The sequence below is a fragment of the Neopelma chrysocephalum genome, unplaced genomic scaffold, assembly GCF_003984885.1.
Source record: "Neopelma chrysocephalum unplaced genomic scaffold, ASM398488v2 Primary Assembly neopelma1_69, whole genome shotgun sequence".
Lineage (NCBI taxonomy): Eukaryota > Metazoa > Chordata > Aves > Passeriformes > Pipridae > Neopelma > Neopelma chrysocephalum.
In genome coordinates, this window is record NW_020897729.1 from 12,104,376 (window position 1) to 12,109,619 (window position 5,244).

Below are 5,244 nucleotides of genomic sequence, written 5' to 3' on the forward strand. Positions count from 1 at the left end.
GTGCACCCACAGCGGTGCCCCACAGCTCTGCCCCACAGCTCTGCCCCCACAGCCCTGCCCCACAGCCGTGCCCCACAGCTCTGCCCCCACAGCTCTGCACCCACAGCGCAACACACAGGAGCCAAGGGCTGGGGTTCCTCTCTTAACGCGTGCTCGCACAGGGCAAAAAGTCAGATCACCCATTAAATAGGTAAAATTGTATCCACCAGTAACTGTAAGAGAGAAAACCCAAGCAGATGAAGCCTGAGCAAAGTTAAATGTTCTCTTTCCTCTCCCATCACTTCTTGCTGCGGTCAGTGAAGTGCACAGAGCTCACAGGTTCAGACTTCACACCACAATAAGATTGTTACCTGTGTCACACAAACATCTGCAGAAAAATGACTGTGCCAAGATCCTGTGCTTGCTCTGCTCCATTTTCCACCCTTCTGCTTTCTCTCCCTCTAACTTTGTGCTTCTCCAACCCTCTTACTGCATTTCTTAGCCTTGGTTTTGGCTTTTTCAGATTAACTTCCACACAACCTTTCACCCACTGCAACAGTCAGTTCCCAAAGGCATGTGATGAGTCACCACGAGCTTGGGCAAAAAAATGTAAAGACTTTGGACTGATGATGCTTCCACCTTCCTTACACTGGGTCAAGCTATCTACAGACTTACTGAATTTCACAGTACATACCTTGTTTCATAACTGAAAAGTTAACAGTTACCTATTTGGTTTCTGTGTGGTTGATTTAAAGCAAAACAAAATGCTGCAGGATCTAAGCACAAGAAGGAGCCCAACTATTTATAACTGTGAAAGCACAGAAAGCTGGGTCATATGGGCCTAATTCTGCACTTCTCACTCCTATAGGGACACACATCAAAGACACCATTATGAACCAGAGATTACCTGTCCAAGTAAGAATTTACATCTCATGTACTTTAATTTCTAGGATTAACGTTTATTTTTTGTTGGCCACCAGCGAAAATTTACCTTAGAATTCCTAAAGCTGAACAAAGTTCCATGACTTCAGACATCTTTTTTAATGCTTTGGCCAGTCTATAAACCACATCCATTGTCCTTCCTCATATTTTAAGTACTTCTGGAAGCCACTGAAATGGAAGCAACTTCATACCCTTATCTGACATAGCCATATCCCTACACTTGCACCTGATTTTCAGAGTTACATTTTAGGTTTGTTCTGTTTGAACTTGATTGCCAAATAGGGGATAAGGAAGGGAAACTCCTCAGAACTGCTTACAAAACTGATCCTTAGGAAGACAAAGATTTTGTTGAGCTCTCTGTATTGACCATACCAGGGCAAACTCCTCTACAGAGACAAAACTTTCATCCACACATGGAGTTACACCACTGTTCCAAATGATGCAAGACACATCAGAAAAGCATCTTTTTTTCAGAACTTTCTGGATGGTTTAAGCACTGCTGTACAGGGCTCTCTGCAGTGCAGCCACAGCTATGCTGGCATGGGACAGGACCTTCTTCATGCACAGGTGTAGCCGTGCAACAGAACTCTGCACTAAGGTCTTAATGATTGCTTCATTTTGTATTACCGTATTTTTTAAACCTTTAAACTTTTTTAAACCTTTAAAAAGCTTTCCACTCGTTAATGTCATTCTTCCAATTTGTTTCTAGCTAACACTCATCCCAGCCTTTGGTGGCTTCCTGGGTTCTCAGCCAAGTCCCTCAGGTAGCAGCTCTTCCCCTGTCGAGGCTGACACAGGCTGCTCCCAGCTGTCACCAGCTGACTTGTGGCACTTGTAAATCACTGCTCTCCTCTGCACTTCCGAAAGCACTTGTGGTGAAGAGAAGGACCGCCACAGGAACCCAGTCTGGTCAGGAGGTGAAGTCACCAGAGCAGCGCCCACACGGGCAGCAGCCGCCGGAGCCACGGTGCCTGAGCCCCGTTGTGGGAGGTTTGACTCCACACACAAGCCCTGCTGCAGCCTGCTGCTGGTTGCTTGCCCTCCTGTCTGTGCAGAAATGCTGGTTACACTTATCTGCTAATGATGAAAAACATGATGAGCTTGGTGAAAAACAGGTAGAAGAATCTGGGACTTCATAACAGTTGGACTCAGGGGTCTTTCCCAGCCTAAAGGATTCTATTGTAATCCTGCCTTTGGCTGTCCCACCATCCTGAGCACAGCAGCAGCTCTGCTGGTTACAAGGCTTGACAGAAAACCCCAAGTTACATTATTAACAAAATATAGCCCTCCTTCAAATTTGTGGCCAATTTCAACTTTTCTGTTACCAAGATAAAAGCAGTGAAGTTTCTCACAAAGCTGTGAGAATATACAGCTTTGTGAGTTCACTCTGGCTAAGCACAGATGGAGCTTTAAAATTCTTTCAAATGATGATTTTTCTTATATGTGATCCAACATCAATTTCAGACAAAGTTCTGATCCAAAGGAAAAACACCAGTAATTGTTACAAGCTGCACAAAACCCACCAATTAAATTCCAGAAAGAACAACTACCAGGCAAAATGTAGGAAGAGATTAAAATGCAAGAAATCACTATTTCACAACTATTTTTCATACAGCTATAGCTTACAATCAGCCCATTTCGTACGTCCATCAGGTACTGATGTTAAAATGACCCACTACATCTATCAATTTTAACAATTTATATATATATATATATATAAATCCTTCACTTAAATGCCTCAGATTCCAATTAAGTCTCACAACAAAACCCCAAAACCCTGGAGGTCCCTGCTCTTACAATCTTTAACATACAGAGCACACCCTCATTTTCTTAAATCCAACAGGCTCAAAAGTGGTGCTGCAGTAGTGTGTATACAAATAGTATTATAATGATTGTATAACATAGAGCACAACCAAATGAGGCACCTAAGAGTGAAAATAGAATTAAAGGATTATAATTTTCAGAAGCAGCACTGGTGACTGCTGAATCTGCAAATTACACAAGCTACCTGGTAGCTTCATAGCATTAAGTAACAGTAACCCAATTTAGACTTCACTTCCTAAATATATTACTAGAGTTATTTCATGAATAACATGACTAGAAGCTGAGCTACCAAAGCAGGTGGCAAATCCTCTACTCTCATCCTTCCATTTATGTTCAGAAGATCCCAGACTTCCACGATCACCTGGTCTGTGCAGCTCTTACAAAAGGTGCTGTTCCCCATGAGGCAGCACCAGTATTACCTGACCCACTCTGACACCCTGGTGAAATGTTTGCTCTGTCAAAGAGGCGAGACACTGAACCACCACTCACCAACCTAGTGAGGCTCTGGAATCCCAGGATTCCAGGAGAGCAGCAGCTTTTCCCCCAGCCCCAGCTCAGCTCGGGTCAGTGTCCATGGGGTCTCTGTCTCCCATGGGGCAGCACTGGATGTGGGCTGTGAGGGCTCAGGAAGGCACAGCTGCTCCTCCTGGGGCAGAAGGGATGGATGAATGCCTGGGAGGGTGGAGGAATGCAAGAAGGTGAGATCTCTCCAGGCAAGAGGGGTGTAGCCTTGGGATAAAGTCCTGGAAACCCCCAGGTTGTGGTGTGGGATACCTGCAGGCTGGTACCAAGCCACCTGCCATCCATGAGAAACCCCCTCTCATCAGTGAAAGGATAATGATGTCAGCATAGCAAACAAGCAGCTCCTAAATCCCCAAGGCCTGCCCCTGGGTGATGAGATGTCTGCCTCTATATTCATTAAATCCACTTACTAAAGTGACACAATTTGGAATCCTTACTGCAGCTTGGAAAAAAAAACAACAACAACAAAATCAAACACATTTTGGTTGTGTGAGCCCACTAATGGGCTCATCAGCCTCACGTGCATTTCAGATGGATGCATTCCATTCTGGGCCAGCAATGGTGTTTAACTGGGACCTCCTACAGACCAGCATTAAAAAGAGAAGTGACCCTCAATGGCACCTTCAGTCAGAAGAGAGCATTTTCTCCTTCCCATGGAAGGAATCTGTGGAGGGAGGATAATGAAGGCAATCCAAACCTCACAAAAACCTTTAGCTATTTAAAAAGCCAAAAGCAATATGTTAAAGCCTGTAACTCATTGGTAGATCCAGTGATGTTTCTGGGATACATGGATGGTGCTGTTCAAATTCAGAGGGGGAAAGGCACTGTGAAAATAAAATAGAGAAAAACCTTAAGGAATTAAGCTTAAGTATGCAAATGAGCTCTTCTCCAAGTACCTAGTAATCCAAGCAATTAGCAGTAAACAACACTCAACCCCATCAGAACTGAACTAGGTTTTGAAAGGGCTCAGAACACCCTGAAGTATGCTGTAGGGGTATCCATTACAACTATCTGGGGATATAACCTCAGGAAAAGGCAGATTAATTTACTGTATACTATGCCTTGACATATTCAAGTATGAGATCTAACTTCTTGAATTATAGCCACAATGCCATTGACACGGACAGCCATCACATCCCACCCGTCCCCAGTGCCCCGAGAACCACAACAGACACCCTGGAAGGCAAAACCAGCCCGCTCAAAAGGCAGTGATCCCCCCATCAATTTCAGTGACAAGGAAGACAGATAGAGCCATTGCCCCAAAACACGCCCTTAAAGTTGCTGGGGAACATTTCTGCAGCCCAGAACAGCCTTGGAGCAGCCATCCTGCCCAGGGCCCAGCACCACTGCAGCAAACCACCAGCACCGGCCCCGGCTGCTGGAACGGAACGTGGGAACTAAATTATTGCAACAGAGACCTGGAGGAACCTGGAAGAACAAGACCCGAAATCGGCAGTTACAAACCCCGCAGAAATACAATGTAACAGCTGCCGGTGTGTGAGACAGGGCCGGGAAGGTCACAGCGGCGGGATGGGGCGCAGGGCACGGGGGTCACCCCTCACCGAGGGGCGCAAAGGCAGATCCGAGACTATGGAAACAACAGAGAAATGCGGGGGCTGCGCAGGGGCCGCCCGGGCTCAGCGAGCCGGGCACGGGCAGGACGGAGCTCCGGCCCCGCGGGGCATCTCCAGGCGCGGGCACCGCTCCGCCGCAGCACCCGGCTGTGCCCCCGGGTCCCCCCGCACGGCGCTCCGGGAGGGCACCAGCGCCGGGACCCGGGACCCGCGTCCGGCCGTGCCGGCCCGGGACGGGCGGGGGGCTCCGCCGGTACTCACCGCTCCCGGCGCTCCGGCGGGGCCAGCGAGGCGGCCGCACAGACCGACCGGCCCCGGTCCCGCACTGCCGGCCCCGGTCCCGCACTGCCGGCCCCGACACCGGGCCCGCCGCGCTCCGCCCCGCGCGCTCCGAGCCGCGGGC

At 48.2% G+C, this 5,244-nt stretch overlaps 1 long non-coding RNA gene across 1 annotated transcript in view; it reads right to left on the reverse strand.

Annotated features, from left to right (window-relative positions):
- The window catches only part of LOC113968718, a 38,241-nt gene extending 33,106 nt beyond the window's left edge, over positions 1-5,135 (reverse strand). The window contains exon 1 of the long non-coding RNA XR_003534623.1: positions 5,103-5,135. This is a non-coding gene — a long non-coding RNA (uncharacterized LOC113968718). The remainder of the gene's footprint in view (positions 1-5,102) is intronic.
- Between the last annotated feature and the right edge of the window lie 109 nt (positions 5,136-5,244).